The following is a 12,333-nucleotide window of genomic DNA, read 5'->3' on the forward strand; positions in this document are numbered from 1 at the left end:
TGCAAACTAAGTCATATTGTTTCCCAAAACCAGAGTATGTGAGGATAAGAACTTCAATTATTTTTTGTAATATTTTAGAGGAACAGTGTTCACATTTCTTAGTCTAGTATTGACACTTTGCGTCTATAAAATGGATCTTTAAGAACATGTGTAGTATGCTTTAAATGAGTATTTTCCGTCTTTGTTTTCTGTTAGTCTTGGTTGACTACTAAGATTTTGTAATTATTGGCAAAACGTTCATCATTCTTCAATGTGTTGTGCTATCGCCTGGGTTTCCAGCACTGGGAGATGTTTTTAAAGTAAGAAAAACTTTTACTTTTAAATGTCTAATCTTGATATATATATATATATGTATAAATGTACATTAAATTTGGTACCTCAAACAATTTGTAGAGGCCTCAGTTGTTCAAGTGCATTTAGATTGGGAGCCCTGTTAACTTCAACATAAAATTACAGGATTGCTCGCATGGGTTCAGTTATAGAGATAGGGCCACAGGTGGTGTCTGAGTTTTACTGAATATATTAGGTAAACCTTGACTACAAGACTAATGCAAGAGCATTTGAGGACAAAGACTATTGGAAAACAACCATTAATTCCTAATAAAAGAGGAGTTTTTGTGAGTTAAAAAGGTGGTTTGGAAACCTATTAAGGTAGTCAAATAACATAGGAGGCTCTGAGGTTATAAAGACAAAAGCCTCTTAAAAATAGAGCTTTTAAATGAAGGTTCACATTGGAGGATGATGTTCAGACAGAAGTATAAAGTGTGTTATGTGTGGTATAGTTGATGGCATACTACATAGTTGGCATACTACAGCAGGCAGTATAAACCAGCAAAAATCTTCTCTTTTGCAGTATTTCCCAGTTATGGGGAATCCTGACGTTCTTTAATGTTTGGTGCTGGTTCTGCAAAATGTAGCAATCCTGCATTCTGTTTGTTCACAAGTTAGCTACAGTGCAGTTGCAAGGGACAGCAATTCCCAGCTGTCTCTATACTTCTCTCTGAAGCAAAGGAGCAAAAGTTTGCCAAAATGCAGAGGGGAGAAAGAAAGCCACTTAATGTTTGTTGCATCCCGTCTATGTGAAGGAGTACTCCTGTGTGCTCAGAAAGCAGGAATTGGGGACAAATAGCAACAGGTCTGTATGAGGGGGCATCCCCTCAGGGACAAGCAGAATCAAAAACATACTTATTCCAGTCCTGTAGTCTACAAAGATAAAGAAGGCAAAATGTTATCCTCAGAAGATGGAGGGAATAAAAGGAGTTGAATTAAGTGAAACCTTTAAAACCCTTTCCTTGTAGATGAAGGACTCAAAATTGGACACAAAGCCAAACTATTTCCATTTTATGTGTTGTGTGAAGACTGCAAAAAGCATTGGTGAACCTGAAAGCTTGCATGCTTTTCAACTTTATCATCAAACTACTAAAGACATTTCCTCTGCCTAGGAGGTGTACCTCACACAGAGAGAACTGCTTCTCGTACAAACTGATTTTGGAAATTATAACTGACATTTCTGATCTTATTCCTGACACTATTTTGCCATACTTTGGGTACAGGTTCTCTCTTTGGATTCTTTTTTTTGAACCACTAGAAGTTTTATTTTAATATGGAATATATTATAGTTGTATAATAATATGTACATAGAAATGTTTCCAGTTTTTACGGTCTTGTAAAATCAGATTTAAGTCAGTTCTACAAGATTGTACTCTTTAGCGTCTCAGATTAGTTGTGTGAGATTTGAATGCTCACTTTGTATTAAGATCAGTGTTAATATGCAGCTTTGAATCAACAGATTTATTTTTATTGTATTGACATACTGTCTGCTATGCATAGTTTTCAGATTTCTGCACTGATTAACACAGTGGCACTCTTTTGGGTTTTTTGTATTCTGATACCTTGAGGTTTTGCTCTTTGGAGCAGTTGAATGCAGACTCTACCTACTTAGCAACTGATGGTCAAGGGACAGGAGAATTCCTAATGCTGGGGAAAATGGGTGGGAGAGCAAGCAGAGAGAGAGGTTTGGCCTTTCTGTCAGGAAATGTAAGCCATGAAGTCCCAGAGATCTGAGAGTGAGGTAGAGGTTGTAGTTTCATGATGTGTGTTAAGTGTCCTCTTAAACTGTCTCTGGCACACAAGATGTTTCTTTTCTCAGCCTCTCACAAACATTGAAATTTGTTGCTCCCTTGGTTTTGTAAACACAACAGCTCTTTGTAAGGCTGTGCTGTAAACTGTATCACAACTGTGACCTAAGTTAAATATATATTTTTTTCCCCTCTTTTGGAACAAGTGGCACAAGGGAAGGGGAATGGACAGGATAACTTAAGCTGCCTTGCAGTGCCAGAGAAAATGTTGTGTAACCACATCCTGGATAACCCCAAAAATGGACTGAGCTACAAAAGAAACTTTGGGTTCCCAGTGGAATCTGGACATGGGATTGCACAAGACCCAGATCCTCAGCTGTGGGCAATAAAGCATGTGTCAATCCAACAGCTGGCTCCCAAAAGGTTGAGACTTTGGAACTATTCTAACAACTGTGTAAATAGATGCATGGTTATCTTTTAATTGCCCTATACCTGGGTCTTCATAAACCTTTGTAGCTATGCTGTCTGTCAGGGCTTTTATGAATAAATACTTCTGGTTGCCTTTATCTTAACCTGGCTTCAGTTAAAGGTGATTTCAAGGTATCTCGCTAACATTAGGGTGCTCTATTCCTATGAGCCTTCTGATCCCTAAAACTGGAGCATAGCACACTGAAATGGTGTTTGGGGCATTGAAAGGATGGTGGAGTTGCACTGAATTCTGGTGAGTATTTTGGAAGCATGCTTGAAGAAGCTGGGGAGAAGTTTGTGATAATGAGAATACAAAACTGTTAGTAGGACTCCTGAGCCCTGTGCAAGGTCGGTGTAAAAAATGAGCTGGAATCTTCACTTTTCATTGTTATGCACTAGTAGACCTAAAAGTGCTGTGATGAAATAGGCTCAGGTCAAATTGGAGAATAAATAAAGCAGGAGGTTTATTAGGTTGAGGTGAATGAGATTATACCAGTATAAGGCAGAACCAAATCAATTTGAAGCTATGTCTGCAATATAGTTGCATGTGTGATTGTAACACATGTGGATGTACCTGAACTAGCTCATATTTCATCACCTGGAACCCCCGCAGTGTAAATTGTGCAGAACACTGAAAAATTCATGTTATTTTGCTACCCAAGTAGGTTCAGGTATATTAACAGTGTTTAAAAGGATATCTTTAGACTGCAGCAGACTGAAGCCGTACCATAATTTTCTTGGGCCTTGGTACTTTTCCAAGTCTGTTTTCTAAGAGCTCTGCCACTTGCTCAGACTGATAGCTTATCAATATTTTTGCCTGTGAACTCACAAAACTGAGTTTTAAACTAACTTCCGAATATTGAAATGTTTTTACTTTGTTTTGTAAAAAAGGTTGTAATATTTGTCAATTTTATGGTGGTTCTGTGAGTTTCAACACAGGTTTTTGGAACTCTTGACCCTGAGATAAAAATTTTTGGGTTAGTTGGTAATACATAATGTCTCTTTTTGTTGTTTAAGATATTATGCTGTGATTAGAGGACTGCAAGGTGGCGAAATAACATTTCTTGCAGTCAGGCTTTTTAGAAGGAAATTTGAAGTTTGTTATTACCTGATATTACCACAAGTTAACCACGTGGCATAATATGCTAAAAGGTGTTGTCTGTGCAGTTTCTTACTCCTGCACTAGCCTTGTGGACTACTTTACCAACTTCTGGGAAATATCTTTGAGCAACTTTCTGTTTAGATTACTTGAAGCCATTTCTAGAAATATGGAAAAGCTTTGCTTTTAAACAGCATGTAGGGCACTTGGTGCTCTGTGTTAATGTGTCAAACTACTTTTCTTCTCCCACATCTGAAGTCTGTCTTGGCTAAGAAACCCAGTATTGTTTTGACTTGCCACAATGTAGTTGAAGTATTTCTGACTGAGAATGCCTAAGGGGAGGTGACCTCGAGTGCCCTTTGTCATACTGTTAAAACAATAGGTTAAATGTGTGTGGAGCCAGGAAAAGTGGTGGTCTCTTTTCACTCCAAGGGGACACGCCAAAGGAAAACAAGAGCATATTATCCCTGGTCTTGGGTAGACAGGCAGTTAATATAGATGAAAAGGATTTCTTTAAATTACTGTTTGTTTTAAAGAAAACCATTTGGAGGTTGTTACTACAATTCTGCTAAGGCCTAACTTTAGTCAAATAATGTAACTTTTGATTAAATAAAGATACTGTATCTATAGAATGACAGAATAATTTAGTGTGGAGGGGACCTCAGTGGGGTTCTGCTCCAAACTCCTGCCAAAAGCAGGGTCAGTAATGAGGTCCGAACTGGTATTGAAGCTGTATCCAGTCATATCATAAAAACCTCCAAGGGTGGAGACAACACATCCACTGCTGGGCTGTCCTCAGGATGACAAACTTTCTCCTTGTACCCTCTCTGAACCTCTTGTGTTTCAACTTATCCCTGTTGTCTCTTGTCCAGTAAAGAGCCTGTCTCTGCCTTCTGAATAACCTCCTTGTTGATGCTGGGAGCTGCTGATAGGTTCTCCGAAAGTCTTCTCTCCCGGTGGAACAGGCCCCTCTTCCCTGTCTGTCCTCACAGGGTCTGTGCTACAGTCCCCGACTATGTTGGTGGCCTTTGCTGTGAACATGTTCCACTTTGTCAGTGTTTTTTTCTGTACTGGGGGGATGGGATAGGGCCTGGACACAGAATTTTAAATTCAAATAAGATCTGAATATTGGCAAAGCTCTAAAGAAAAGCCAGGACAGTAGGCGGTCACAGACTTTTCAACAACTGAACTGGGAACATTTCCCTCTATCAGTTTATGTATAAAAATAACCATAAGATGATAAGATACATTAGTTTTAAACCTTTGAAGGACATTGTGACCAGAAACAATCTGTTCAGTTCATATAATTATAGTGCTTCCCTTCTTTAATGAACTGCTCAGTTTGAAATGTAAAATACGTTTTGATAAATTTATTTTGTTATGTAGCATTTCTTTAGAAGTGTTGTATTTAATAATGTCAGCTGTAGATTTTTTCTTTAGTTTTGTGTATTTTTATTACATTTCCATTTTCTAAATGCGATGTGCCAGAAATAAGTTAAAAATTACTATCTTGAAGACTGTAGCCAACATGCTTGTTAGCATAATGTAATTAATTAAAACTCAGTCTAGATAGAACACATTAAGTTCTATCACTTCTTACATAAAAATGCAACATACTATGTCCTGTTCAATTAAAGAAAAGATAGTAAAAAGAATTATTTGACTGCTTCAGTGATTAAATGTGCAGAACAACAGCTTAAAAAAATAAATGTGCAAAACTAGTGATTTATAATAAATGTTGTCTTCAATTTAAATCATAACTTAAGCTATTTTAAATTAATTTGAATAAATCAATCTGGCTTGCCCTCAGATTGCTAAGTACTTAATTATACATAGTTTATATTATACATAGTTTTACATGGTGGGGGTTTCTTGTGTGTTTTTTTTTAGTTTTGTTTTATTTTATTTTCTTTGGTTCTGTAAGATTCATGGACTGTTAAACCAAATGAAACTTTTGGAGTATTACGGCCTTTTGTTTTTGTCAAGTCATTAAACTTCAACCAGTTGAGACCAATGCCTTCTGTTTTGCTGGAATGTCTTCTAGAGCTAGTCACAAGGGTATGCCAGTGGGATTTGGTTCTTTAATCAATCTGGATTCTTGAGTATGAGTTCACAAGTCAAGTTTGTTTTAATATTTGCCTTTCTTAACAGTTGTTCTGTAACCTCTTTGCTTACTAATAAAGTTAATTGTGTAATGTAAGTTTCTTCCCTTGAAGAACATAACTGTATGATGAATCAGTATGCCATTTTTTTGAATCATTTAATGATTTCCAAATTTGTTTAATAAAGGCTTGTACTATTGTTATTATTTATTCCTAAAATTCTTTTACTTCTTACTGAGATTTACTCTTGCACTTGAGAAGCTAATTATGTATGTAATGTTAGAACACTTGCCTTCTGTGTCTACTTCTTTTTTATCTATATTGCTTTTTAAATTTCATATTGTTGTCTCTATTATCAAATTAAGATGACCTAAAATATTAGGCAACTTTCTTGATTATTTATGATTAATTCAAAAGCAGAAAGAAGAAATTTTAAGAAGTGCCAAATGGTCAACCCAAATGACTTTGTCTTAATTCTTTTCCTCTATTTGAGAAATATATCTGTTCGGAAGCAGTAAGTATGCGTGTATTACCTCCATGGTGTTATGGAGTTGAAACTATCTTTGCTTATTTCTGGTTCAAAAGCAAATATAAATTCTCATCTAATAGTTATTTTGTTATAATACATTACAATGAATTTAAAATACTTATCTATTGTTTAGTGTGGTATCTTTATCTTTGCATAATTTCCAGTTACTCACTGAGGCTTTAGAGAAAGAAACAAAGCAGGGAGAACTGACGGACATCCTTTTGCTGTCAGGGAAATAAGATGGGAAATTGTCCTTCCTGATAACACATCAAGGAAAAGAAAGAATGACTAAGGGAACAAGAACAATATAAAAGCCTCCCTGGCAGAAACATACAATATGCAGCAACAGAGTTAAATGGACTTGTAGACTCATTTGGTAAGCTTACACAGCAGACGGTAGGAAAAATAAAAGTTTTTTAAAATTGTAAAAGTGGACTTTCTGATATGACTGATAACTGCACCACACACAAGATGACTATTTTGAACCTACAAATAGAAAAAGACAATCTCAGTCAAAGACACTGTGGGAAGAGCATAATATATCCTTATTGCTTCTGAATGGTTATCCTTTCTGTGCTGTAAGAAAATGAATTTACTTCTTTTCCCCCAACAGTAAAAATATCGTTGCTTTCCTTCCTTGCAGTAGTGAAGCGGGAGGTGAGTTCACAGGCAGAGGCAGGAACTCAATAGGATTCTGGAACTAAAATGGCTTAAAGTAAGGATGGAGCAAGTATGTAAACAGCTTTGTCTCCTCATCCTTCCAGATGCCTCTTTGTTCTTTACCTTCTTACCATCTTACTCTTCTTTTTCAGAACTTTTGTGTCATGTTCAGCCACATCTCTCCTATCGTGGCTTTGTTGCTTTATTACATTTCTTTCTCCAGTCCTATTAATAAAAGAGCCATTAGCTGTGCTGTTTGTCTCAGAGTCAAGTGGGTTTTAAGACCGCTTTCTAATCTGGACATTAGTCAAGGTCTGTCCTACTTGGAACCAAACTTCAGAGCCCAGATCCAGCCCAGTATTTAGTCTTTCAGTTTACATAGGTGAAACAACCTTTAGTCTTTTTGGGTCCATTGTCATCAGATTTGCTAGAGCAAACTCCCCAGTCAAGTTTTGAGTGCCTCTGGATGGGAAAACGGGAAGAAAATAAAATAACCAAAGAGTACTTTAAGTAAAAGAAATATGAACATCAGAAACTATATGCCAAATATATTTGCAAGCGTGGCTAAACTGTATTAAAATTGTCTGGGAGGTTAGAAAATTGATTTTCAGTTGGAGGAGAACTGTTGCTGGTTTTGAAGAGGAAATTAGTTTTGATTTGTTAGTGGAAGAAACAAATTGCTTGTGGAAAACAGATTGTGAAAGACTGTTCTGGTAGCCTCAGTGGGCAAGGGTGTGGTATTGTGATTAGAATTTATTTTGAAGTATGGGGAATGAGAAGAATCCATGTTTGTCTGGAAGGAAAAGAGACTGGCAGGTGGCTTGGCAGTATACTGGACGAGAACTGATGTTTAGTCTGAAATACAGGTATAATGAGAGGAAGTAAAAATGTATTATGAATGAGGGGAAAAAAACAGATGGGTAGAAAGGTACAAGAAAGTGTGGGTAGATGAGTGGTTCTGTACTGGAAATGCAGACAGTGCAAGTCCTTGTATGTGTCTTTCTAGCCTTAACTGTTAATGTACATGCTTAATTATTCCAGCAGCTATAGCTGTTGGAAAGTACTGTGTAATTTCAAATTCCTGTGGGGTAGATGTGTTGAGAAGTCCCTTCTTGCAATAAGACTTTGGAAATTTTCTTTTGTAACGTCAGTATAGACAAATGATCTAGAAAAGGATTGATGCTTTGGGTGTTTGGAGCTGCTGTTCATGCTTTGTTTGTCTTGCTCACTTTTGATTCACCATGGTTAAGGGTCAGACACTCTGGCTGTATGTGACCATTAATTTTAGTTCAAATTATGAATACTTTATCTCTAATACAAATCAGAATTTATTTCCCCAGCAAATGCTGTATCTAACATGCGTGTATGCACACATTCCTTACTTATTTTTCACCAATAGCTTTTTAGTTTCTTAACGGTGGAATAAGCAGAAATAGGTATATCAGATTGTCATCCTTTCCTCATTTGGACCATGTGGTGGAATAAAGTAGCAGTTTAACAAACCTTTTTGTTCTATCATGTCTGTGTTGTACTCTCACAGATGGTGTACAGGATTAGTTTTGCAATCATAATTTGTGATCTCTCCTTTCCTGTTTGTTCCTACATTTATTTCCTTTTCGTTTATCTGTGTGATGAGTGAGGTCCTTTTGATGGCATAATTAAAATATCAGATCACACTACTAACGATGGGTAGTGATTGCCATGTATGACAAGAACTGTTTAAGTTACTGAAACAATTTTATACTCATAAATACATAATTGTACATGCAATGTTCACCGTAAAATGTTATATAGTTCTGATGGTTTTTCAGAGGGAATCTTGAGTAGAATATCTTGCATGCATAAATATATATTTATCACTTTAAAATTACAACATGCCTCTTTTATGGAACATGAGAGTTAATCTAGGTCATGACTAGAAAATTTCACATGCTTTCAAAATGCAATTAGAGCATAGCAAATGTATTATTACTAATGCCACTGTTTCTGCTAGTTTCAAAACATTTGAAAAGTATTCTCGGTGTTTAGCAAGTATATCGTCAGAATGCTGCTGTTGGACTAGTTCACACAAAGTCTGGCTTTAGCAAATCTCATTATATGATTACAGCCATACTTAAAGTGTTAAATGTTGTGTACAAGTAATAAAAGAAATGGCGGGTCAGCCATGGATTACACAGACAGTATGTGGGAGTGTCAGTCTGTTAATGTGTCTTCTCTGTTTTGCCCTTGTAACCTGGGAATCCTGGTTGAGTAAAGAACGTCATGTTTACTGTCAAGACTACAATGATAATTAGATTATTTATTTGGAACAAATACATGATATCTAGACTCAATTACAGTAACACATCATTTGACGTGTAATTGTGTGTTTCTTTCGCACAAAAAGTAGAAAATAAAAAAAACCTTATGTGATTTTTAGTTCACTAATAGGGCTGGAACTAATGAAAGTAACACTGTAATCTAAACTTGATCATAGTTTGGTAGAAATGAAGCAATTTGCAGTGCAGGAGCAAGAAAAATTTGGCAACACTGCCCTTAATGATAGCATAAAAAAGAGTTTTCTAGAACCTTTTTCTAGATAAATTTAGTTTATATATTTCTAGGGTTTATATAAATTTCTGAGTTAACTTGTTTCCCTAGTAGAAGTCAGTCTCTGAGTGCAGCCTGTTTGCAGATAATCCTGTCTGATAAGGTTCAGTGGTCACTTAAATAGCCTGATCAATAATTATACTTTTAATGTATTATTTCTTGTTACTGACTTGACAGCCGTTACACAAGAAGACATTGTAGATTATCAACTCCAAAAGCAACTTGTATGCTCTTGAGTGATAAGGGAACAAAATACTAGGGAGAGCTGGCTTTTTGTCTTCTACAGAAAGGAGAAAAAACCAAACAAACCCAAACCTCTCAAAGGGGCAGAATGGTCAGAATGAGTTCCTCTGAGGAGTCCTGTTGCCCTGAAAGGAAGGAGGAAATGGGAAATGTTGAATGCCCAAAATAAACAAAGGAAAAGGAATGTGATGTGGGCAACCTTTACAAAATACAGAATAGAGCTGGGGTATAAATTAAAGTGGAAAGAACAGAAGAGGCTGTGGGATTTCTTCCCTGAGTGTCGTCCGCTTCCCCCCCACACCCCACCCCACCCCCCGCCTCGTTTTCCCTCCTTTTTTAACTTTCGTTTCTTTGAGGGTGGGGAGGGGATTATGATGTATAAAAGAGAAGGGAAGAACATAAAGCTGGAGGAAAAAGTTGAAGGGGATTTAGCTGCCAGCATAATTATAGTACTGCTGGACTGGAGGCCCAGCCTGAGAAGTATTTTGAGGCTTTGCAGACCCAGTATAGGCAATACATTTGCATTTGTGTGGTAAAGGGAGAAATATTTAGTCACTTGTCTGAGTCATGCTACCACATTGGAAAAGCTCATGAAATGAAGGGCCAGTAAAGGGGGTCCACAGCAGCTGAGCAGAGGCAATACAGAAAGGAGTGGTTTGAGAGCAGCTGCAGCTCTAGGAAGACAGTTGAACTATGTATGGGACAGGTTTGGATTTGTAAAAGGAAAAAGGTGTAATGATATTTCAGCTGTTTTGGCTGTAGTGGAAAATGCACTTGTTTCAATGACTGTGTTGTCCATTTACCAGCATCTGGGCACTGGCATGTGAAGCCTTTGACTGTCTAGCTGTACCTCCCGTATTAGTGATGTAATGGAAGTTTCCCATCCAATATGTCAGTTACTCTAGACGGGAGGCAACCACCAGTACATTTAGTGCCCACTGGACTTGATACTTCAAGAACATTTCTATGTAGCAGGTCCTGTTCTTTATTATTAAAGACTTGAAGTTCTTGGTATAAGTTTAACAAGCTTCCATGTCCCAGATCTTTCCTGGGAATGTAAGTTAAGTGTTGAGAAGAGGTATGGGAAACTCCAGTACCAATTTCCACTTGACTTGAACCTTCTAAAGGTAACAGAGGGCTAGGGCAGGAGGGCAGAGAGTAGACAAGCATGAAACAGGTTATGGTCCTTGCTTGTGTTTATTGGCAGACCAGATTGCAGAGATAGACAGAAAACTTACTGTAGGTGCTAAGGGAAGAAAATCCTTTAATCTCCAAATATTTTACTATTAGGAACATCTCTTCCTCACTGAAATGGTTCTTTTCTGAAATTATTTCATTTTATTGTCAAATTGAGAGTATTTACTTGCCGGCTGGTGTAACCATCCCATGACCTGTACTGGGGAAAACAGTATTTTTGAATCCTCTTCTACCTTTACATACAATCCCAAAAGGTGCTGTGTGTCTTCAGGAATCAGTCTGTGTCTCTGTGTTAACTTTTTTTCTACCTACAGATTGAATTTGCTGGTCATCTATGTTACGTGGAGTGAAATACGAGCTTCTCTCATGTAGTCTAGCAAAGTCTATTGCAGAGTACTATGAAACATCCTTCAAGTTTGAGGAAAGGGATTGTTTCATTGCAAAGTTTGATCTGCACTGCTTGGAAAAAAAAAAAAAAAAAAAAGGTCAAGCTTTCTCCAAGCTTAAGATTGATGCGTCTCTAGTAGTAAGAAAATCAGGCAAAGGAGGCAGGAAACCAGCATGGATGAGCAAGAAGCTTCTGCAAAAACTCAGATGGAAGAAGGAGGTTTACAGAATGTGGAAAAAGGGACTGGACACTTGGGAGGAGTATAGGAATGTTGTCAGACTATGCAGGGATGCAACGAGGAAGGCTGAGGACCACTTGGAATTAAACCTGGCAAGGGATGTCAAGGGCAATGAGAAGGGCTTCTTCAAGTACATCAGTAGTATAAGGAAGGCTAGGGAAAATGTGGGCCTGTTGCTGAATGAGGTAGGTGCCCTGGTGACAGAGGATGCAGAGAAGGTAGAGTTACTGAATGCCTTCTTTGCTTCAGTCTTTGCTGCTATGGCCACCCCTTGGGAATCCCAGACCCTGGAGGTAAGGAAGTAAGGAGTCTAGAGAAAGAAAGACTTTCTCTTTGTTGAGGATGATTGGGTTAAAGGTTATTTACACCAGCTTGACACCCACAAATCCATGAGCCCTCATAGGATGCACCCACGAGTGCTGAGGGAGCTGGCAGATGTTATTGCACAACCGCATCATCTTTGAAAGGTCATGGAGAACAGGAGAGGTCCCTGAGAACTGGAGGAAAGCTAATATGACCCCAGTCTTCAAAAAGGGCAAGAAGGAGGATCTGGGAAACTACAGGCCAGTCAGCCTCACCTCCATCCCTGGAAAGGTGATGGAACAGCTCATTCTGTATGTCATCTCTAAGCATGTAGAGGAAGAGAACGTTATTGGGAGTGGTCCACATGGATTCACCAAGGGGAAATCATGTTTGGCCAATCTGATAGCCTTCCATGAAGGCATGACTGTCTGGGTAGATG

Source organism: Charadrius vociferus, unplaced genomic scaffold (genome assembly GCF_000708025.1).
Source record: "Charadrius vociferus isolate BGI_N301 unplaced genomic scaffold, ASM70802v2 scaffold188, whole genome shotgun sequence".
Classification (NCBI taxonomy): domain Eukaryota; kingdom Metazoa; phylum Chordata; class Aves; order Charadriiformes; family Charadriidae; genus Charadrius; species Charadrius vociferus.